This window comes from Macaca thibetana, chromosome 11, assembly GCF_024542745.1.
Source record: "Macaca thibetana thibetana isolate TM-01 chromosome 11, ASM2454274v1, whole genome shotgun sequence".
NCBI classification, from domain to species: Eukaryota; Metazoa; Chordata; class Mammalia; order Primates; family Cercopithecidae; genus Macaca; species Macaca thibetana.
The window spans coordinates 50,195,331-50,220,391 of NC_065588.1; the positions used below are offsets into that span (position 1 = coordinate 50,195,331).

Sequence of the window (25,061 nt, forward strand, 5' to 3'; positions counted from 1 at the left end):
GGCAAAGTTCTCTGGGCTGTTGACTGTGAGGCCCCTCCCCACCGGTAGATTTCCAGGCCTCTTCACTTTTGCATTCAGCCACAGCAGGTGAGTGTTTCTGGTGCATGTGGAGCGTGTATGTGTGTGTATGTGTGTGTCCTTACCCTATTTTGTCTTATAAAATCTCAGAAAATGGGTTTCCCACTCACGCTACCTTTACTTATCCACATCTAGACTCCTGTTGGGAGCAAATGCTTGCCTACATTATTTTTGCCTTTTCTAAATTCATAAGTAGGAATTTAGAGGAATCCCAGGTAGCTGGTGTAAGTGCATCTGAAACCAGTGAATGCACCACAGGTGTCTGATTTGGATATAGGGAGGGGGTGCATGTGGGTGTATGCATGTGTGTTTGTCTAAATGTAGCTGGAAGTGTAGATGTTTCCGCAAGTGGCTAGACACTACAGTCTCATAGAACTATGAGAACACAGATTTATACTGCCTAGGGAAAGGCTGTAATGTATCTTAAGAGGTGAAAGAAGCTGCCTACAAGAGGCCACAATACCTGCTCTGGGGGAATATAGACACATCCTAATATGTAGATTCTATCAGAGATCATTTTTGGTGTAAACTATAGTAATAGATTTTAGGCTGCTTTGTATCTTTGCTCTTTCTTTTCAGAAAAGTAGTATAGGAAAAGCTTGGTGGGGGAAAACAGATTTCCATTTAAATTTTCCAATGTATTACCTTTTCCCCTGAATAAAGATATCTTCACTGGGATTCGGAAATTTTCGCTTTACGGGGGGTGCACACAGAAGTGGTAGAAGAGGAAATAGGAATCAAAGCAAATGAGAATGGTGACACTGAAAAGAAACCTCCTGAATTGGATTTCTCATATTTATCTTGGAGATCATTGTCTCTCCTCCAAGGCCACCAACCCACACAGATCCCATTGAGAGGTAGAACTCAGGCAAAACTTCTCCCCCACTTCTGTCTTCGTCTAGTTTTCCTGCCGGAAGAGAGACATTTTCAGTTCATCAGAGCTTGTGCCTCCCTCCAACTTAAGATCTAGATGAGTGTTTTCCCACCTCTGTCTTTCTACTCACATCCCAAATATCTCCAAAGAAACTGGGGAAGAGCTCTCTAATGGGGAACATGAACATTCCACTTCTCTATTAGAGAATCCCACAAAATTAGGTCAGAGAACTGCTGGACCAGGAGCCTCTGTTTCTCAGTACCCTGACTTTTGCTCTCTCCCCACTGCTTTGCTTGGCTGGAATCAATTGACATCGAACCTGCCTATTGCATTTAAGAGAAGTGGGAGTAGAGATAGGGTTTTTAAAAAGTTAGCTTCTTGTTAGGAAACTGCAAGGACTCAAGTGTCTCCCTAAGGATCTAATTTTGAATCCACAGGGTTGAATGAGAAACTAGGTCCATTTGAGGCAGCCTAACACGGGGCACTTGAAAATTGACATTTTCTCACCATCTGTCCTTTCCTTTAAAAAAAATGTAACTTAGAAGAATATGATTATCCTAAAACATTTTAGTTTTAATTAAAGAGGGTTCATTATGCTGCCCGTCTCATCTCGTCCCAGAGGAGGAAAACCCTGTGTTCAGCAAGTTTGCTAAGAAATAATTATAGGTTCAGATCTTCCCCAGGCCCCGAAATTCAATTAAAATTTTTTTGTTTTAAGTTGCTAGCAGTCACATGGTATGTATGTGTGTGTGCATGTGTGCGTGTGTGTGTGTGCTTGTGTATGCCCCAGTTTTCCTTGTAACTATTCTGGGAATGGGTTCTCAAATGTGACAATTGTCTTCACATTCTCAGCCCAATTTCTTTGGCTATATCTATGTGAGCAGATATTAACATGGTGAAAAATCTTCTGCAAAAGGAAGCTTACTTTGGTTTTTGTTTGTTGGCTTGATTTTTGGCTAGAATCACCCCAATTGTCTACCAGTCCCCAGTTCCTGGTATACTTCTCTGCCTTATACTGAATTAGGTCAGTGTAAATTAGTGGCTCTCAATCTTCACTGTGGATCTGAATCACCTGGGGAACGTTTAAACCATGGAGATGGCTGGGTCCCACTCCTAGATGTATAGAGTCAACTGGTGTGCCATGAGATCCAGGCATCCATATTCTTAAAAAGCTCCTTGGGTGATTCTAACGTGCAGCCAGGGATGAGAACTACTGGAGAGATGGCAGCTGTATTTGGATCACACAAATGATGTGAGATTTGGTTGATTAGTAAAGACATCCAAACAGGGTCATGAGACTCAGTTTGACTCTCTGCATTGTTTGGCTCACTGTATAGTTATTTTAGGTCATGTAAACATAGGGGCAGAGTGTTATCTGTTTATCCAGACTCTGAGTTATATTTAAACCTAGATGGGAACAGAAAGGATTCCATAATTTTCCCCCTACCACCTCTTTCCCCTTTCCAGGAAAGTTGACAGTTCTATTGAAGCTCTATCCCTGTTTACATACAGAAGGACATAAATATTATTTAGGGAGGACAGTGGACCTTCCATAGGTGACAGGTGCTGTATGGGCAGGCTGGCACACCTAGGACATTCCAGGACATGGGGATGTATTTATGAGTTCACTTAAGCCATGGCTGACCTCTCCCACAGTTTAAAGAAAATAGCTAAAAACCCCCAGGCTTCAGGACACAAGCCCTCCTGGCAGCCAGAACTATGGAAACAGGGTGAGTAGAGCTGTGTGAAGACAGATTCTTACCATATAATAAACCAAAATAGACATGTTTAATGGAAATCTAATAAATGAATTAATAAAATAAATAACACAAATGTGCCTATGAATCCCCATATATCTCAGCCTATAAACATATAGGTTTATATATATTAGCGGCTTACATATTGTGTATGCATGTGCGTAGATTTAAATAGACTGCTATATAAATTTATGTATGTAATGACAATAGCCTTATGGGGCATGGAAATAATTATGAAGCTATTTCAGGCATATTTTTTGAGAATTGTAGCCATTTTAATATTTTGACTGAAAATTTCATCAATATTCTGATGCTTCCAAGTTATTTAGATTTATAAAGTATGTATACATTTTCTATTTTGTATACAGATGTTCATTGCTATCTATCTTAGCTTTTTCAAAGAGATGGTACTGAGTCTGTGTGTAGATAGCCAAAGTGGGCAATTCAGACACAAATAATCTACTCTGGGGCTTAGGTAATCTGAGTTTACTAGTTATATGAATCCGGTTCTAAACTCTTCACTTATTTGGTGCTATATAGACATAGCCTCTGTAATTTGAACCAGATGAATGCACTTCATTTTACTTTTGAGGATGCATGTGTGTGAATATCTGCTAGGACCTTTGGGTCAACTTTTACTTATCTGCACTCTTGGAGAGAGGGAGTAGAAAACTACCCAAGAAATAGCTAAGAAAAATAATTTTAATTTGGCTTTGTAATGAAGTCAGAATCTCAATCTCTCTCTCTTTAGCCTGCTCTCACATACAGGTGCCAAATAAGTGAATACACCCACACCCACCCACCCACCCACACACACACTCGCTCTTTTGTCAAACTGACCCTAATATATTTCTGGGCTTGAATGACTGCAGCTTGATGGCCCATGAAGGGGAGGAAGTGAACCTAACTGATCTCCAGAGACAATGATAGACTAGCACACAGTATCCATATATGTCGATATGTGCTAACATATGTAGAGATACGCTTTTGTCCCCAAAGGCCTTAAGAAATTGTCTACAAACCACTATAAAATCCTTATCTGATTTCTATGCCATTTCTGCTTGTCTGATTAACATAGTTTGATTCTGCATCCAAAATGGAACAGATATTGGAATTGCGTCTCCCCAGATCACCTCCCAGAGCTGGGGCTCAGGGTCACACGGTGGACAGTGGAGGGTGGGAAGGAAGCCATCCACTACCATCTTCCTGTCCCCTGTGGGTAGTTGGAGCTCAGCCGACTACAGAGGCTCCCGAAACTCGGCTTAACAGGTCCATTTATGGTGATATTTTATGAAAAAGAATATAGATGAGTTTTAATAAGACTCTTCTCTCTCTGAGCTGGCTCTGCAACAACTTAGCTTTAAATATGCATCTCATTCTCCTAACTGCTTCTCTTAACTTGTTGGCAAGACCAAACTGAGGCATATGGGGAGACAAAAACAAACCTGGCCATAGAAAAAGACAACCCTCTCCAAAGCCAAGACTGGCAACCCATGGATGAACTAAAAAGGGAGTTTTCTGGATCGTTCAGTCTTAGATATCCCATTTCATTAAATATGTACTACATGAAATCAACTTTGTTGTTTTCTTGAATCCAAATCTCCCCTTTGGCAGGGCTGTGTAGGAAAAGGGAGTAGGACTGCTCTGTGAGTTTCATAGAGTTGCTGTTTCACCCATACTACTGGTGATCCACTAGTTACAGTGGGCACATATCAGCTTTCCGGTTTTCACCTGTGAGATATACAGTCACATATTATATGGGTTTGTGCCAGCAGAATGAAGTGGGGTGAGGAGGATTGAACTGGCACCTCATTTATTCATTCAATGAAGGTTTATTGAGCCTCTACGATGTACCAGGTGCTGTGCTATGTTCTGGGATGGTAAAGAACAAGATCCTTGCCTATAAGGTACTCACTGAATTAGCAGAAGAAATCAACATATCAACAGGTAATTATAATATAGTGTTTTAAGTGTACTGGTAGAAATAATGCACAAGGTATTACGAATGCATAAATGAGCAGAATCTAATCCACTCTTTGGAGTGGGGACTGCGCAGAGGGTGGCCTCTCGAGCAGCAGATGGCAAGCACTGGAACTTTATTTTATTCACCTTTGTATCTCCTAGTCCTAATGATGGTGCCGTGTTTGCTCCATGAATTGACCAAGGATTTAAGTCTCTTTAAATGCAGTGGCAAAAGCACTGTAATAGGAGTCAGGAGGTCTGGGTTCTGGTCTAGGCTCTGCTATTGCAGTTGGTGGCTTGGGCATGTCACTGCTTGTCAAGATGAAATTAGGGAGAGATCCTGGACCAATACCAGGCCACCACTTCCCTCTTTAAATAAAATATACTGCCCCTCCTTCCAATATGTCTGTAATGTATAAGAAATAAAATCAAAGTTTTCTTTCTATAATCCATTCATAAAGTAGTTGTCAGCTCTCCATAATTTTGTCCTTTTCTAGTTTCATGTGGCACTTTTAAAAGTTAGGGCAGATTGACTAGTACTAAGGAAGCTGGAACCTGGGAGAAAGTGAGATCATATTAATAAGCCCATTTGGCTTAGTTCTGCCAGTGCTGAAAAACAGTTTAAACCCAGCCTGCACTTAGGGCAGTGGAGCAGCAGAGCCTGGGGTCCTCACTGTGTCCTCCATAGAACTACTGTTTGCTTCTCTGCTTGAGCCCAGCAGAGTGCGAGGCTGGTGGCCAAAGTGTGCTGACCTGATTGCAACAGGAGGGCTTGTATCCCTCATGATCATGCTTCCTCTTTCTTTTTCTTGAAGGAAGGGAAATAAAACCCAAATGTTGTACATCTAATCGAACAACTCAGTATTATAGCTGGAGGGCCTGATCCTTCTCATAGTATCCTTTGCTGTTTACCTCCGGAACACCAAAACTCTTGTTTACCTTCATCTTCTTTGCTGTAATATGGGGGCTGCGTTGAGGGTGGTCTCTTGAGAAGCAGATGGCAAGCACTGGAACTTTATTTTATTCACAATTCCTGCCCTACTATTTAATGTGTGTTTCTTTTATAGTACTTACCAAAATTTATAATTTATATTTGATTTGTATGTCTTTCTAACTAGATGGTAAGATTCATGAATGCAAGGATTTTATTTGTTTTCTTCTCCATTTAATTCCCAGCATCTAGTATGGTGTTTCTAGATAGTAGTCACTCAATAAATACTTTATTTTTTATTTTTTTAGACATGGGATCATGCTGTGTCACCCAGGCTAGAATGCAGGTGCATGATCATAGCTCACCTTAACCTCAAACTCCTGGGCATAAGTGATGCTCTCGCCTCAGCCTCCCATGTAGCTGGGACTACAGGGGTACACCACCATGCTGGGCTAATTTTTTATTTTTTATAGAGATGGGAGGTGTCTCACCATGTTTCCCAGGCTGGTCTTAAACTCCTGGCCTCAAGCGATTCTCCTGCCTCAGTCTCCAAAAGTGCTGGGATTACAGGCCCTGCCTGTGCTCAGCCTCATACATACTTTTGAGTCACTGTGCCCAGCCTCATACACACTTTTGAGTAAATGGATGAATGGTGTTTTCAAAGTCGAGTATTATGAAGTATTTGAAATCACTTTGAAAAACTGTAAAGGAGAAACATGTAAAGCATTGTTTCTTCTCAACTAGATTGTAAGTTTCTTCATTTTAGGAACTGAGTCTTATACTTTTTATTTCCCATCAATCTAGCATTTTCACCTACTAGGTACTCTGTAAATAATTATGCTTATCACTATAGTGTTTAAAAGAACATCATAATACTTGCAGCAAACAACCTGAAAATGAATTTAAGAAAAAAAAATCCCATTTATAATACCATCAAAAATAATAAAATCCTTAGGGATGAATTTAACAAAAAAGCACTCAACAAAGAAGCACAAAACTTATACTCTGAAAACTACAAAACACTGTTGAAAGAAGTTAGAGAAGACCTAAATAAATGTAAAAACATCCCATGTTCATGGCAATATTTTTCAAGTTGATCAAAAGATTAAACACAATCACTGTCAAATCCCAACTGGCTTCTTTGCAGAAATTGATGAACAGATCCCAGGATTTATATAGAAACCCAAGGGACCCAAAATACCCAAAACAATCTTGAAAAAGAGGAACAAGATTGGAGAACTCACATTCCTTATTTTAAAACTTACTACAAAGCTACTATAATCAAGACAGCATGGTACTGGCATAAGGATAGAGATATAGTTATCCAGTGGAATAGAGTTAAAAGTCCAAGAATAAACCCTCACATTTTCAGTCGATTGCTTTTTGACATAAGTGCCAAGACAATTCAGTGGGGAAAAAAATAGTCTTTTCAAGTAGTGCTGGGACAACTGCATAGCCACATGCAAAATAATTAAATTGGATTTCTACTTCACACTACATATAAAAATTAACTCAAAATAGGTCAAAGACCTAAATCTAAGAGCTAATTAAAACGGTAAAACTCTTAGAAGGAAACATAGGTGTAAGTCTTTGTGACCTTGGATAATGCAACGATTCCTTAGATAAAGGCACAATTTAAAAAATAGATCAAGAGGACTTCATCAAAATTAAAAACTTTTGCTTCAAAGCACACCATTGAGGAAGTGAAAAGACAACTCACAGAGTGGGAGAAAATGTTTGCAATTCATATATCTGATAAGAGAATTGTATCGGCTGGGTGCGGTGGCTCACACCTGTAATCCCAGCACTTTGGGAGGCTGAGGTGGGTGGATCATGAGGTCAGGAGATTGAGACCATCCTGGCTAACACGGTGAAACACCATCTCTACTAAAAAGATACCAAAAAAAAAAAAAAAATTAGCTGCGCATGGTGGTGGGTGCCTGCAGTCCCAGCTACTTGGGAGGCTGAGGCAGGAGAATGGCATGAACCTGGGAGGCAGAGCTTGCAGTGAGCCAAGATCATGCCACTGCACTCCAGCCTGGGCGACAGAGCAAGACTCAGTCTTAGAAAAAAAAAAAAGATCTGAATAGAAATTTCTTCAAAGAAGATATACAAATGGCCAGAAAGCATATGAAAATGTTTCCTACATATTCCTAACATTATTAGCTACCAAGAAAATACAAATCAAAACCACTATGTGATACCACTAGGATGATTACAACAGTAGTAAAAACAAGGTAATAATAAGTGTTGGTGAGGATGTGGAAAAATTGGAATCCTCATGCATTGCTGGTGGGAATATAAAATGATGCAGCCATCTTGGAAAACAGCATTTCCTCAAAATGTTAAACCTAGAGTTATCAGATGACCCGGTAGTTCCACTTCTAGGTATATACCTAAGAGAAATGAAAACACGTATCTACATAAAAACTTCTATATGAATGTTCATGGCAGCATTGTTCATAGTAGCAGAAAACCCAAATGTCCATCAATTGATAATGGATAAGTAAAATGTGGGACATCCATATAATGGAATATTATTTGGCAATAAAAAAGAAATGAAGTATTGATACATGCTATGACATGGATGAACCTTGAAAACATTATGCCAACTGAAAGTAGCCAGTCATAGAAGACTACATATTGTATAATTTCATTTATATGAATTATTCAGTGTATAGGTATGCTCTATATTTGGGGTAGAGGTATTCAGGGCATAGGTAAAGGTATAGGTATATGTTATATTCAGGGTATAAGTTCAGGGTATTGGTAAAGCTATAGAGACAGTAGATTAGTGGTTGCCCAAGGCTAGGGGTGTTGTGGGGAATAGGGGAATAGGGAGTGACTGCTAATAGATACAGGTTTTCTCTTTAGGGTGTGGATATATATATATATATATAATTTTTTTTTTTTGATATGGAATCTAGTTCTATTGCCCAGGCTGTAGTGGCACGATCTTGGCTCACTGCAACTTCTGCCTCCCGGGTTCAAGTGATTCTCCTGCCTCAGCCTCCCAAGTAGCTGGGATTACAGGCGCCTGCCACCATACCCAGCTAATTTTTGTATTTTTAGTAGAGACGGGGTTTCACCATGTTGGTCAGGCTGATCGGTCTCAAACTCCTGACCTCATAATCTGCCTGCCTTGGCCTCCCAAAGTGCTGGGATTACAGGCATGAGCCACCACACCCGGCCTATTTCTTCATTTTTCTATCAGCTTGGTGCTTTGGAGCATAGAATGAAAGTTGTAGGCAGATTTTTCTTTTCTTTTTTTGAGACAGGGTTTTGCTCTGTGGCCCAGGCTGGAGTGCAGTGGCACGATCTTGGCTTACTGCAACCTCTGCCTTCCGGGTTCGAGCGATTCTCTTCCTTCAGCCTCCCTGAGTATCTGGGATTACAGGCGTGTGCCATCATGTTCAGCTAATTTTTGTATTTTTAGTAGAGACTGGGTTTTGCCATGTTGCCCAGGCTGGTCTCAAACTTCTGAGCTCAAGTGATCTGCCCGCTTCATCCTCCCAAAGTGCTGGGATTACAGGTGTGAGCCCGTGTGCCCGGCCAGTAGGGTGGATCTTAAAGGAGAAACAAGAAGTGGAACAAGGATGAAAGGGAATTCAATTTGCTAAGTTTTTGGGAAAAGCTGAGAAGTGTGTTCACTTTCCTAGCCAATGTAATTAGGTAAGTTTTGTGTCAAGACTCCAAATGTGACTTTTTTATTGAGCTTTCTAGTTTTGGTTGTGGTGTTTGAAACCTAATTGACCCAGCCACCTTCTTTGGGTCCAGAGACACTAAAAATGTGAAACATTGACCTCTTGTCCTTAGTCTCCTTCATCTTTCTGAAGATCTGGATAATTGGTGGGTGTGGAAGAAAGCCAGGGAGAACCTTCTGTCTGTCTTGAGAATGGAAGGGTGACAGGAAACCAGGGAGTGACTCAGGAAGACTGGAGTCTAGAAACACAATGCTCTGAAGACTTCCCTGGGTATATAATGGGAAGCAACTTGGATGTCTTGATGACTGCTTGAACTACTATGCTGCAGTTTCTATTCTAATCTTTCTTTATGTCCTTTCTCCAGGATCCAAACTTCAGTGACCTGAGTACCTGTCACACCTATTTGTTCTGAATAGCCCCTTTGAACAGAGCCTTTCTTGACAGAGAAAAGGAGTATTGGTAGGTGTGGGAGGCAGGGAGATCTAGCAAAAAAGAAAAAAAAAAGAACTATTAATAGCTGTAGCCATTGGGAAACTCTCAGCCTGATGGGGAAAATAATAATCAGATTTAAGAACTAAGAATCAACAAATATAAAGACTTTCTTCATTAGAACAAAAGCTTCCTTGATGAAAAAAACGTTGAGCTAGATTTTAAAGGACCTTTAGAATGCATATTGTGGCAAAGGAGAAGAAACTCCACCCAAGGCAGCCAGCATAAGCATGGTGGAGGAAGCATTTTCTCCCATGATATTGGGCCTTAGTCACAGGAATAAGTGCTGCCCAGACCTAGTTAGCTGTGACCCTGTTCCTGCATATCCTGAGTGATTTGATGTGACTATCTGAAGTCCAGTTAAGGGTCAACTGACGGAGCAAGTGAGGGGATCCTATGAAGTAACAGTTTGGCTTGGGTCGTGACTGGAGAATTCAGTGCGTTTGAAGTTGCCTTTAAGAGGAGTAGAAGTAAGAGCATTAGGAGCCCTTGCTGGCGTGTGGGTTACCTACACCAAAACAGATTTGTGTTCTGCTCTCTGGCCAGCCCTATTCTCTGCTCTTCTTATCCCAACTTGCCTAATTGATACCTTGGCCGATGGTGTCATTAACAATGCTTGAATAATAGCCTGACTGGCTGATTTCAAAATGAGAGACATGATTAATATGTCGGAAATCCAGCTGGGGGGAGCAGGAAAGGGGATGTTCCAAGGAAAAGAAAATGGGGGAGGGGTCTTTCGCCCCCTTACTGCCAGTCCACTGTCTTCAGCAGAAGGGAAGAACTTGGGGATAGGAGTCTGACTTCAGCTCCTTCTTGGTTTGCTGATCCCTCTCCATTTCCCCTCCCTTACCTCCCCCAACAGCACACGTTCTGACACCTACAAGCTCGTTACATGATGATGACCTATATTTTTATCTTTTTTATGAGCATCAAACACACATCGTCTTGCAAGCACATGTGTTTTTTTCCCCTGTTGACGTGTGAGTGCCTTTGATGGTAATTTATTGTAGGGTTGAGCAGCCAGGTCTTAATTGTACCCTAAAATTGCTTACCATTTTGATGCCTCCAAACCATCCCAAAATGTACCTTTTTCCTACAGAAGGGTGTGGGGCAATCTCTTTTTTACTGTGTTCTATGGTGGAATGTGAAGCTTAGAGAGAACATGAGGGAAAGATTCCCTAGCTGGGTTTCAGGGATGCCTTGGTCCCCAGCTTCTAATTGTAGCTGGGCTGTATGAAAGTTCTGCTCTACTCAACAAAATTTAGACTCAGTTTTTCCCTCATGGTATAGGGTCAACATGACTTCACTGGTTGCTCAGAATGGTCAATGGGCAGTTTCTACTCCAGCATTCAGACTTTTGGGGAAATTTCCATTGTGGCCACTTGTATCTGTGACTGTAGATGGGATTAGAAATGAGAATGTTGGCATTAACCAAGGGAGCCTGGGCTATGAGAGGCAGCATATCAGGCCTTCTGCAGTCTCCTATAATAACCTCTACCTCCACATCTGACCACTTCTTCCCTTGGCTTAGGTAGAATTCCACATTCCTGTGTACAGGGGAATAGAGGAATACCAAAGAATACCGAAGCCCAACAGAACTTAGTGGTTTGGTTTTGTTTGGTTTTGTTTTATTTTTGAGACAGGGTCTCACTCTGTCGCCCAGGGCAGAGTGCAGTGGCACAGTCTCAGTTCACTGAAGTCTCACCCTCCCAGGCTCAAGCCTCCTGAGTAGCTTGGACTATAGGCATGTGCCACCATGCCTGGCTAATTATTTTTTTCGCAAAGACAGAGTCTCCCTATGTTGCCCAGGCTGGTCTTAAACTCCTGGGCTCAAGCAGTCCTCCCACCTCGGCCTCTCAAAGTGCTGGGATTACAGGTGTGAGCCACCATACCTGGCCAGAGCTTAGTTTTTAATTATAATTTGAGTTTGGGCCTAATAGTCTCCTTGGCTGTGGCCTCACTTTGTCCCTCAGTGCAATAGACAGCATCATACCCTAGCACGCTCACATTCATTACAGAAGGATGAGTCAGTGTTCCAGAACAACTAGAAGTGTAACCCATGTCTCATGAAAATATAAGGAGAAAAGAAAGACTGAAATTCCTATCATTCCCTCTGGAGAGGCCAGGGGTAGTATCCAATATTAACCCAGGCTGCTGTGCTGGAAACCGGTCTACCTACAGACTGGATCCGTGTTAGCTCTTGCTACGGACTCTCCATTCCAGCTGAGTTCATTCTTCTGTCTCTCACACATGACGCTCATTGCATGCGCTTGTTCATACTTGCCTCCAAACATGTATACAGGCCAGTTTCCTCCTTACCTACTCCAGGTACTGTTTCTCCATCCTCTCTGTCCAACTTTGTCCATTTTCTTTGTAGATACCCAGTCCTGCCTGAGCTCACTTCCACCAGAAAACCTTCTTAATTGGCCTTACCTGGCTCCGAGGACTGCACTATTCTATAGTTCCTCAACATTGTGTTATTTGCACTTATTTCTGTGATCTACTGTCTGCCTGTGTCCGTGGAGGGATGTTGTGTATCTGTCTCAATTAGCCTCCTGACTGAGAGCAGAGTTATTACCGTCACCTTCTTCAGTGGATTAAAATCTCTTCTGTTAAAGGCCTGTCTCTTCTGAAAGACTTTACACTCTTCCTTGGTGTCCGTGGCAGTGAAGTTGTATAGGAGCAAATGAGCTTGAGAAAGACAGCAGCTTCCATGATGGAGTCCATGTGAAATCTCATTTTCCTATAATAACTAGGACATTACTGGTTCTCAAACTTCAGAAAATGAGTCAGTTATCTGGAAATTTCAAAGAAATATGGTGCATCTATCTTAATTCCTGGTTTTCCAATATACAGATAATAGAATTAGAATTCTGTTGCTTGATCTTCAGAGCCCTCCATGGCGACAATAATATTGGGATCAATATTCTTTTACATAACCTAGACTACAATCTCGTGGGTCTACTTGAGTTTCTTCAACTTGTTCTATGCCTCTGGACCTTTGCATATGCTGTTCTTTCTGTCTGGAATGCCATCCTTTCCTCATCAGCTTGCCAAGATCTGATCCTTCATTTAAAGCCTAGCTTAAAATCTTCTCCAAGATTACATCCTAGATCTCTCTAGCAAGAATCATTTCTGACCCTCCTGCAACTATAGTGTCACATTGTTTGAGTCTCTATTATACTACTGTTTTGTACTAGAATAATATTTACATATTTATTATCTCTTTTACTATTTTGTAGGTTATGGGAAGGTGGAAATTGTATATATTTTTTCTCTTCTTTTTTTTTTCCCTCCTTATTCTCTGCCATCTTGTACCAATTTCAAACTAACTCCCCCAAGATTATTTATTTTTTAACTGTATATCCCTTTACATTTTTGGGCTTAACGTAATGCTTTGCATAGGCAATGCTCAAGAAATATAAATTAATTTGGATAATAGAGCCAGTTTTTTTTTTCTTGTTTTCAACTTTTATTTAGATTTCAGGGCTACACATGCAAGTTTGTTACAAAGGCATATTATGTGATGCTGTGGTTTGGAGCACAATTGAACCCTTCACCCAGGAAGTGAGCATAATACCCGGTAGGGAGTTTTTCAGCTCTTAAGCCCCTCCCACCTGTAAACAGACAGAATTTACACTCTTCCTTGGTCACCCATTTTTATGTCCATGGTAGCAGAGTTGTATAGCTTTATCAAGCTCATCTTCATTCCTCAGTATCTATTGTTTTCATTTTTATGTCCATGTGTACCCAATATTTAACTCCCACTTATAAAGTGAGAACATGTGGTATTTGGTTTTCTGTTTCTGTGTTAGTTTGCTCAGAATGATGGCTTCCAGATGCATCCATGTTGCTGTAAAGGGCATGATTTCATTCTTTTATGGCTGCATAGTATTCAATGATGCATGTGTACCACATTTTCTTTATTTAATCCACCACTGATGGGCAGCTGGGTTGATTCCCATGTCTTTGCTATTGCAAACAGTGCTGCAATGAACATAGGGGTGCGTGTGTGTTTTTGGTAGAACAATTTACTTTCCTTTGAATATATACCCAGTAATGGGATTGCTGGGTCGAATGGTAGTTCAATTCTTAGTTCTTTGTGAAGTCTCCAAACTACAGAGCCAAGCTTTTTATGTTTATTTTGCTCTTACAGTTGCTTCTCTAACCATGTCACCATTTTGCTCTGTCTTTGGATATTCTCTAGCCCTATTCATGGTAAAATCCAAGGGCATTTAAATAAGGCTGCAGGTGGAACTGACAGGCTTGAGAATCAGTTCAACAAGCTTGAACACAGATTCATCCTTGGAAACTTTTTGGACTGGTTCGAGATTAGCTTTCCTGCTTGACAAAGGGCATTTGAAGGGTTGTCTGTGCAGGTCCACTCAGGGAGAAACCAGGATCAAGGGAGAGACAGTTGAAGATGAAAATAAACTAGTTTCTGGGAACAAGGTCAGTTTGAGGATTTTGTGTGTCAGCAAAAAGGGCAATGTATTTGCATAAAAGTATTCATTTCACTTTTGGCACCAAGCTGATTGTTTTATGCTACAATAATGTCACCGACAGCAGTTTTCTTGTCAGGTGCCTGAGGAAGGGCTCACATTTTGCTCCCGTTTGCTTGTTGGTAAAATGTGAAGAAAGGAATGTTTTTTTGAGCGCTTTTGTTTCATATGCTTAAGAAAAGACAAATCTAAATCTTCTAGGTCTCTTACCAATTTCTCCCATCAACTACTCACGCTCCCAGCATTTCAGTTCTCCTGACTTTCAACAAAGCCTTTTCATGCTAAGATAAGCGATTTAACTGCTTCCCCTTCCATAGTTACCCTGTCTTATTTCTGATGGTCTACACGGCTGTTCTCATCAGTCCTACTCCTGTGTGCTTAATCCTGTAGCTTCCTTCTTGCCAAAGTCGGGTCTATTATCTCCTCTTCCTCCTCTGGAAAGTCTTCTTTAACTAGCTTCCAGAAATGTCCTTACCCCTAATTCTCCCAACATTGATAGCAATGATGGCACTCCAGCATTAATTCTCTGTATCTCATTTATCTGTATATTGTTTTCCACTGTGCAGGAAGCTTCCCCATACTGATACTCCTTTTCCTATTAGCCAGAGTTCATATTCATCCCCATGGCTTCCAGTTCCTCTAGTCAGAGAAATCGTTGACTGGCTTTCTCTTGCTTGGAAAGTCAACCAACTTTAGGAAATGACAATAAAGAGAGATTTAGAACCTACTGACCCTCTCAATCCCTTCCTTCCCATCTCAGACCCCCCTTTCAACCTTTCCTTCCTTCCACAAATGCTGGCTGAGTCTCTGTTATGTGCTAGGTGCTGCTCTAGGTTACCATGCTTCTCCCCTGTATAAAGCTTATACTCGATGCTCTTTCTGAATGGGAGTTTAGATATTGGTCTGATACTAGAAATACTTAATCAAATGCTCCCAAACGATGTCATAAGTGTGAATTCTGATGGAGTACAGAATTAGGATATCTCTTCTCTGTAAGTCATTCTCTCCATTCTTGAAATTGCTATTCATCATTGGACCATCTTTCAGAACTTGATACAGAAGAGTTTTTGTGTCTCATTCTGTGACGAGCAGTTAGTTCATCTCAAAAATAATTTTAGCATTTACTGAAGAACCCCAAGGAGTGGAGTGGGGAAACTAGATAGTCTAATCTCCCACTGTTCCATAGAAACACACACATATGCACTCACCTGCAGGCTTATGTAATTACATGTTGTTGAAATTAAATGGCTAAGTTAAACTGAAGTAAAGAAGTAATCTCAATTAGTTGCAGTTAATAAGGGAAGACTGCAAGAAAAGGATTTGAACTGGGTTTTGATGGGAGATTGCGGGAAGTAGTCTGTGAAGACAACCCTCTAGGTGATGGGAGACGTTCATTGTTCAATCTGAGGCTTAAATGTGAGAAGAGTCAGGCTGTTGGGGTTGGTGAAAAGGTTATCTTGACTGAAGCATAGCTCTAAGTTGGAAAAGTCCAAAGAAATGGGTTTAGTTAGAAATTAGGATGAAATTGCTAGAGGACCTAAATGACCAACCTAGGATGTGTCTTCCTAGCTGAAGGCAGGGCCATAAATAAAATAATTTGAGGAGGGCTAAAATATTTATTCTTCCCCTTAGCTTTTGAGAACAAAAGACTAAGATTTCTGGGACTCTGACTTTATATGACTAAGGTGCTCCTCTTACATTAAGTAAAGCATAAAGACCAAGTATAATGTAAACCCAGTGTCTAGATTTTTCTATAATATTGTTTTAATTTCAGCTGTAGTTATCTGTCCTAATGAACTCCACACTTTGTTTTGCCTGGTTCTATTCTGTAATCATATAATGGCCTGCGGAATTTAACTTAACCAGCCACATGCTCCTTGCATCATTCAGCCTACCCATTTTTCCTGTATGAAAAGGTTTCACAGTAAAGCAAAGAAACTTTTACACCTAGCTTCTGTCCCTTGACCTTTAACTTTCTGGAGTGACCATACTTGAGGGAAGGAAATACCACCTAGAAACTGCCCCTGGATTTTTCCCAGCCTGCTGCGTGGAGGTCTTCCAAACCTGGGTTATGCTAACTGATGGCAGAGGAGAAGAGTCCCAGTCCCAGCTTCCCATCCTTTTTTTTTTTTTTTTTTTTTTTTTTGAGACAGAGTCTCACTCTGTCATCCAGGCTGGAGTGCAGTGGTGTAATCTCGGCTCACTGCAAGTTCTCTCTCCCAGATTCACACCATTCTCCTGCCTCAGCCTCCCGAGCAGCTGGGACTACAGGCACCCGCCACTATGCCCGGCTAATTTTTTGTATTTTTTAGTAGAGACAGGGTCTCACCATGTTAACCAGGATAGTCTTGATCTCCTGACCTTGTGATCCACCCGCCTCGGCCTCCCAGAGGATTACAGGCGTGAGCCACCGTGCCCAGCTTCCCAAATTTTTATGATATTTCCACCTGGAACCTCTGCTGGAATTTCCTCTGAAGCAAAACAAGAGGTGGTCACTTTTCAGACTGTTTATGCAGGGATGAGGAGGAAATATTATAATGTGTCTACCTCTTCCCCTTGGCACATTTAGGTTTAAAACACAAAATATCAAGAAAGGAATTAATTTTGTAGAGAAAGAATGAATAGAGTTAGCAAAGAAGAGCTAGCAAAGAAGAACTTTCCAACAGCGTGGTTTACTGAAGGAAACTGGGCGGTCCCTCTGTCTGAGGATCTAGAAGAATGGGGTCAATTAGCATTTGTCTGCAGATTTTGAAGGCAGTGAAATGAACAAGAAGACTCCCCAAAGCTCTGTGTGCAGGCCTAAGACTCAGTGATTTCATAATGGGACATAGAGAGAGGAAGCAAGGGTGACTCAAACCCATCTTTTGAGTCCTCTCTTCCCTATGGTTGCGTGTACCTCTGGTTTCTCAAAAAAAAAAAATTTTTTTTTGCCTTTCTGCTTCAAAGATGGGTGGCTTTGAGGAAATGAAGATAAAATTTATTCAACCTAGATGTGTAAATAGAATTTTGTGACCAGTTTTGATATGACTTTTATACCTAGACTTATAGCCAGGGGTTAATTTTCATACTGGAATAGGGTCAACTCTTTATTCCTGATTTGTGCATTATCCACTTTGTGGATTTTTGCAGACTCCATACTTCCACTGCCTTGGGTTTGACAGAAACACTGAGTCAGAGCAAGCATCAAGGATAGACACAAAGGGTGTGTTTGTATGTATGAGTATGAGTGCAGGTATCCAAAGATAAAGCAATGAGGATTTATTTCACTTCTGTTTTCTCTTTGTAACACTAATTACATTTGTGAACCTGTTTAATGGTGGCCTCTACTACTAGATTGTAAGCTACATACAAGGCTTATGCACCACTGTATATTTATCACTTAGCATAGGACTTGGCACATGGCAGACACTCAGCAAATGACAAAATCATGTGGCCTCTGCTCTCATCCACTGACTTAGATAATGAGAAGTGTCTCCTCCTCAGGGACCAGGAGGATGCTCTGCTATGGCAAGTGGAGGAATCAGAGATGAGCCATGGAGCCTGTGATCTGATCTCCCCAGTGAGGCTGTCAGCCCTAGGGTAGATTCCTTGTTGACTATCCTTTTCTCATCACTGGCAGCATCTTATCACAATACTTGGGGCACGGGCCAGGGAGTTACCCAGGTCTGAGGATGGGAGGAGTGAGTCCTGGCTATCAGGATAGACATCTTATTCCAGCTGCAGTTGTCCTAGATGTGGCCTGTTTCCCAGCCCACTGACCTTTAGGGCACAGTTGGGGGTTGGGAGCATGAGTCAGAGAGGAATGTGGGACTGGTTGTTTGGGAGTTTCACTCTGTGGGGAGAAGCTGGTTCCCCATGCCTATCAGTTTTCTAATGGCATCTCCAGAGGCAGAGCCTAGAAACAATTACTTGAAGGAGTCAGACGAAGCACCCACACTTTTTTGGACCCCTAGGATGTTGGCAGGAAGATAATTTATACAGATTTTAACAGGCACAGAACAGAAAAGTATTGTAGAGTATTTCAATAGAAATCTGAGGCTGGGTACAATGGCTCATGCATGTAATCCCAGCACTTTGGGAGGCCAAAGTGGGAGGATCACTTTGGCCCAGGAGTTCAAGACCAGCCAGGGCAGTATAGTAAGACCCCATATCTACAAAAAATAAAATGTTAGCCAGGTGTGGGAGCACGTGTCTGTAGTCCCAGCTATTCAGGAGACTGAGGTGAGAGCATTGCTTGAGCCCAGGACGTTGAAGCTGCAGTGAGCCCTGTTCATGCCACTGCACTCCAGCCTGGGTGACAGAGTGAGACCCTGTCTCAACGAAACAAAACAAAACAAAATACACACACACACACACACACACAAAGAAAAAAGAAAGGAAAATTTAAGATATCCTCTTATTCATACTTCTGCCTCCATCCCAGATAAGTACAAAATCTCTCTTTGAAGATTTTCTAAAGTGAGGGGGTTCCACTGTTAGGTGACCATGGTAACCACTACACCACAGCATACTTATGAGAGCATTGCACTGTTAAATCTAGCCAAATCTAGCCTGCAACATGGAAGCCATGGCCAGGACAGTAGAAGTGCAGAGTGAATTATCCAAGCAATCATTTCCTCATTCCTTGGGTGGGAGTGGGCAGACACACCTGGGAGACCCTCACCCTGCCTCCCACGATGCTCTGCTTCTTCATACAGTGCACACAGTGGTGGAAAATGGCAGCAGGGGCAGAGAGGCGCTCATTCTGGAGAGGGGACCTATGAATCTTGTAAATATGATGACATCTGCAAGACAGACTCTTCAGCCGCCTGGTAGTCTGTAATTGAAGCCAGGAATTCAGCACACGCTCAGACACACCCAGCCTTCACCATGGGTTCCCAGAAGCAAGTTCTTGCATAGCCACTAGGCTGGGAGGACCCTCACTTAACCAACCCTCCCTGACAAGCTCCAAGGCCTCAGAGTTGAATTCTAAATTTCCAACTTAGCAATAATTTTTTAAAAATTGCATGATGCCGAGGCTTGGGGTATGGATGATCCCATCACCCAGGTGATGAGCATAGTACCCAGTAGATAGTTTTTCATTCCTTACCCCTCTCCCTCCCTCCCCTCTCTAGTAGTCCCCAGTGTCTGTTGTTGCCATCTTTATGTCCATGTGTGCTCAACGTTTAGCTCTCACTTATAAGTGAGAAGATGAGGTATTTCGTTTTCTATTCCTGTGTTAGTTCACTTAGGATAATGGCCTCCAGCTACATCCATGTTGCTGCAAAGGACGTGATTTCATTCTTTTTTATGGCTGCATCCAACTTAGCAATAATTTTTATCCCTCTCTGTTTTCGTTATCAGCAGTGCCTAAATTGTTCATGCTGGTTGTTCTCAGGTGCTAACCTCCCCAGTGAGTGAGATCCAAGCTTCATGGAAGTATCATGGGAAATTCTTTCATTTTGGTTTAACTGAAATCTGTTTTTGTTATAATCATCAGAGTCTAAAATTGATCAAGCTAGAAAACTTCTACACTGCTCTGAAGTCCCAGGCAAATAGGCTGGAGGTTTTTCCTGCTGTTCTCCACCTTTCTCCATAATGAGATGCTTTGTTTCCATGAATTGGCTCTGATCCAGATTTCTAGACTCTATGACAGGACATTTCATCCCTCCCTCTGCCTCCAGGCAGGACTGAACTTAACTCATCCTAGGCTGAAGGGTGTCTCCTTTAGACCTTGTTTCAAGATTTCCTGACTCTTTGGCCTCTTTCAGTTAAAAGCGCACAGCTGATTGCCCTGATGCCCAATCTTAATTTCCTAATGGCAATTCTAGCTCATTTCTTTCCATTGTGGAAAGGAAGATCCATATCTCCCTCATACTTTCCCAGCTAAAATTATCTCACTTCTTTTACAGTGTTTCTCAGATATTAATTTGATCCCTTATCTTCCTTGTGCTAGAGGAGGAAAATTAGTGTTATATGAAATATGCCCCATTATCTGAGTATTGTTGGCCTGAGCTAGTATTCCATATTTTTTTTATCACTTTTGTTATTGTGCTCCTCACCAACATATCTCATCCTTTCTTTGCACTGAGACTTCAAATATCAGTTTCATCTACCTGGAATGCCTTTCCCTCTCTCATCAGTCCTGACCTTCCATTACTTTCAAATCCTGTTCCATTCTCCCTCTCTAGACAATGTTGCCTAACTCTGCATTCTCTCTGTATTCCCGATTCTTCTGAATTCCACTAGCAGCAATGTAAAGAGTTTCATTCAGCTGGCCTCAACATCTGCCCTTGCCTCACTCTCTCCAAGCATGAAGCATGGATGAGAAGAGTTCTGAGAACTTGCAGGGAGCCAGTAGCACAGTGTAGTGAGATGTGTATAGCAAGTCAAGAATTTGGGAGTTCTAGTGTGGGTCTATAACCTTGTCCATCTCATAATCTCTCTGGCCTTTCTGCTTAATTATGTATGGACTAGGAAGCATTGAATTAGGCCATCTCGAAGAATTCTTTAACTTTAAAAATGTTGTGAATTTGTGCTTTCCTCTCTTGGTCTCTTTCAATATCATGGACAGAACTCTACAAGCAGGGAAATCACAGAATAGGAGAATATGAACTAAAAGTCATAGTTGATAGGGAAAAAGCTTCATTTTAATATGGAGGTAGTGCTGGTCATAATAATTGGAAATTTGTCGTGAGAATGGGCGCAGGCTGCTGCACCTCTTTATCCTCTTGCAATCTTACAAACATTGCTGTGATGTGTTTTAAAGGGTAGGGAGGCCGGACGCAGTGGCTCACGCCTGTGATCCCAGCACTTTGGGAGGCCAAAGTGGGCCAATCACTTGAAGTCAGGAGTTCGAGAATAGCCTGGCCAACTTGGTAAAACCTCATCTCTATTAAAAGTACAAAAGTTAGCTGGGCGTAGTGGCACATGCCTGTAGTCCTGGCTACTCAGGAGGCTGAGACTGGAGAATTGCTTGAACCCAGGAGGTGGAGGTTGCAGTGAGCCAAGATTGTGCCACTGAACTCCAGCCTGGGCAACAGAACCAGACTTTGTCTCAAAAAAAAAAAAAAAAAAAAAAAAAAGGTAAGGAAGTGGAAGTGGCTCTGGCCTAATTTCTACATCCTCAGCACATCAGCACAGTGGCCATCAGGCATATCCTAGCAATATGCTTGTACTAATGTAAAAAGGTTGCTCCACCCTCATTCAAGTCACTGAAGGAAGATCCTACATTAAGTTCTTACTCATTTTTTTCTTGGGAAATTCCCAAGTCCTATGTGAGTAGAGAAGACCATTTCTATCTGGAGTTCAAAGGTCTTCCTTTTCTAAATAGAACTTAAGTTTGTTCTATGATATGTTGGTCATTATGCTTCACAACAATCCCTGAAAATAAAGACTGTAAAAGCAGTAATTTGTAAGGTTATGTGGTCTCTGTGTGTGTGTGTGTGTGTGTGTGTGTGTGTGTGTGTGTGTGTGTGTGAGAGAGAGAGAGAGAGAGAGAGAGAGAGAGAGAGAGAGAGAGAGAGAGAGAGAAACTCATGTGATTGTCACTGTGGACTAGAGGAGTCTTAGAGAAATGTCATATTGACCATGCCACTTACTCTAATCAGGGATAGACACACGTGTTATTTATTTTGAATCACATTATCTTAAGCAGCGGGACAACTTAGATTTTATTCGAAGCTTAAGAGCTAGAGGAGAGAGAGGAGGGAAAGTAGGTATAGAGCATTTATTAAATACTTACTGTATGTTAGGTATTGTGAAAGACTTTATATATCATATATACTCAACATAAGGTGAGATTTTATCTTCCCAAACTACTTTCTCAGAAAAGAGGAAGTTACTTTATATTTGAATCCTTACAAAGTCTCATATTATAGGGTACTTTCTCAATTGCTTTTTAAGGAAGACACATTAGTCTGTAAAAGCAAAAAAAACCAAACAACCTCTTCACCCCAAAACAAACAAAAAACAATCAATGAGGGTTTGGATTACCTATAGAGGCCATTTGATGGGTTTTTTTTTAAGTGGACTTCAGTTTCTGGGAATGTGAAAGGCTTGGGCTGGGTTATTTGAATCAACTTTCCTGCTGAAAATAGCTTTAAAATGCTGGATAAAATAGTTAAGACATCTTAAAAGCATGAAAGAGCCAACAAAATAGTAAGGAAATATCAGGTCAAAATCTAGTTGAAAGTGAAAACTCAAAGTGATAAGTGAAGCAAAAAGGCTACTTTTAACCAGAAGGTATTTGCTGATAGAAGCAAACTTGCACTCTGGTTTTGATGGTTGGTCTGAGAACGTCAAACTCATGGCTGGCCCAAAGTTAGGAATCTAATAGGAGACTGTCCCCATATAAAACTGAAAAATCATAGAGTTATACCCTTAGTGTAAGGGTGAAATAGAAGTAAGTCTAGGCTGGGCATGGTGGGTTATGCTTGTAATCCCAGCATTTTGGGAGACCAAGGTAGGATGATTTCTTGAGCCCAGGAGTTCGAGACCAGCCTGGAAATATAGGAAGACCCAGTCTCTACAAATAACAAAATTAACTGGGTGTGGTGGCACACACCTATAGTTCCAGGTACTTGGGAGGCTGAGGCTGCAGTGAGCCATGATTGTGCCACTGCACTCCAGTCTGGGTGACAGAACGAGACCCTGTCTCCAAGGAAAAAAAAGTAAACCTACCCTTGCTGCCACATCTCCAAGGGACTATAAGAAAGTTTCCTTGGTGCTGAGCAGAGCTGAAGGAAAAAGTCCAAGCCAGACTGATTTGCAGCCCAAATTTATATCACCTAGGTAGTAAAAGAAAACCTCAAACCTTGAATTTAATTTTAAATGATTCCAGATTAGTATTTCCTTTGGGCACCTGGCAAAAGCAAAGGCAAATCCTCCTTCAGTGAAGACCTCTTCATCCTAAGCCTCAAAAATCTCCACAAGTAATTCTTCAAAGGCAATGAGCAAATAAGCACATAGGGAGAGAAGGCACCATGAGTGAGAATCAGCAAAAACAACAGACAGCAGAAACAGGTGCACAAAGACTTCAGAGACTGAAACTAACTGTCCGGCACATGTTAAAAAACAAGCCTGAAAATAGTTTCAGGGAATGTAAAAAATGATCTAGTGGATTTAAAACAGAACCAAGTAGAATGATTCTAACGGCAGATTTGACCCAATTGAAGAGATAATTAGAAAACTAGAAGACAGGTCAAAAGAAATCCAGAATGAAGCACAATGTGGTGAAAGTACGAAAATATCAAAGAGAGTTGAGATATATGGAAAATAGAGGGAGAAGACCCATATCAACCAATAATTAAGGCTCCAAAATTAAACAAGAGAAAGAATAGAACAGAGGCAATGTTTGAAGAAATAATGACAGGATTTTCTTAAACTGATTAAAGTCACTAAGAGGCCCAGTGAATTCCAAGGAAGATTTAAAAAAAAAAAAAAAATCCAACCCTAACATATGTTAGTGAAACTACAGAACATGATATATGAAGAGAAAAATAAGGAGATAAGAAAAAAGATAAAAATAAGAAAAATAGGAAGGGGAACATCACACACCGGGGCCTGTCATGGGGAGGGGGGAGGGGGGAGGGATTGCATTGGGAGTTATACCTGATGTAAATGACGAGTTGATGGGTGCAGCACACCAACATGGCACAAGTATACATATGTAACAAACCTGCACGTTATGCACATGTACCCTACAACTTAAAGTATAATAATAATAAATAAATTTAAAAAAAATAAAAAAATAAAAAAATAAAAAAAAAATAAGAAAAATAAGGAGATAAGAAACTTCTGCTTCTGGTCACAAAGAAGTAAGTGACATAGAACTCGTCCTTCCATCCTAAACAAGTGCTATATATATGAAAATATATATGTGTGAATATATATGTATATATATTTACTGAATGGGTTTAATAACAGATTTGACACTACAGAAGAAAAGATAAACGAACTTGAAGACGTAGAAAGAAACCATTCAAACTGAGGCATAGATAGAAAAAATACTGAAAAACAAAAAGAAGGCATTAATGACTGCAGGGACAATATCAAGTAGTTTAACATTTATGTAATAGGATTAAGAAAATTTTGATGGAATAATGGATAGCTTCCTCTCAATTTAATAAAAACTATAAACCTATAAATTTCAGAAGCTCAGTTACCCTAAGCTGGCTAAACATAAAGACAACTACACCAAAGCACATCATAATCAAATTGCTGAAAAATTTTAAGAGTAGCTAGGGAAGATATATTAAATATAAGGGAACAAAGATAAGAATTATTAGAGATGCTTTGTTAGAATCAGTGTAAGCCAGGAGACATTGGAAGAACATTTTTAAAGTACTGAATGAAAAATATGTGCCAACCTGAAATTCTACGTCCAGTTAAAATGTTTTTCAAAATAAAGGTTAATAAAGACTTGTTTCCACACAAACAGAATCCAAATGAATACTGAGTGTTAAAGGAAGATTATTACGTTGAATGAAAATGATATTGAATAGAAACTTGGACTTACAAGAGTTTCAGAAGTGGTAAGTATATGGGTAAATATTAAGACTTTTTCTTGTTTTTAAATTTTTTTTTTCTTTTTTCTTTTTTTTTTTTTTTTTGAGACGGAGTCTCGCTCTGTCGCTCAGGCTGGAGTGCAGTGGCCGGATCACAGCTCACTGCAAGCTCCGCCTCCCGGGTTCACGCCATTCTCCTGCCTCAGCCTCCTGAGTAGCTGGGACTGCAGGCGCCCGCCACCTCGCCCAGCTAGTTTTTTGTATTTTTTGCTAGAGA

The 25,061-nt window shown here is 40.9% G+C and overlaps 3 protein-coding genes and 1 long non-coding RNA gene across 14 annotated transcripts in view; 1 reads left to right on the forward strand and 3 right to left on the reverse strand.

The window, feature by feature from the left end:
• Positions 1-24,745, forward strand: LOC126931197 (uncharacterized). Its single transcript, XR_007717789.1, has 3 exons — positions 1-87; positions 4,567-4,656; positions 24,718-24,745. It is a non-coding gene; the product is annotated as an uncharacterized LOC126931197 (long non-coding RNA).
• The window catches only part of LOC126931116 (cyclic AMP-dependent transcription factor ATF-7), a 468,437-nt gene that overhangs the window by 355,318 nt on the left and 88,058 nt on the right, over positions 1-25,061 (reverse strand). The gene's annotated exons all lie outside the window — the stretch shown is intronic.
• ATP5MC2 (ATP synthase membrane subunit c locus 2) overlaps positions 1-25,061 on the reverse strand; it is a 497,231-nt gene that overhangs the window by 189,374 nt on the left and 282,796 nt on the right. The gene's annotated exons all lie outside the window — the stretch shown is intronic.
• CALCOCO1 (calcium binding and coiled-coil domain 1) overlaps positions 1-25,061 on the reverse strand; it is a 394,782-nt gene that overhangs the window by 141,824 nt on the left and 227,897 nt on the right. The window lies entirely within an intron of this gene.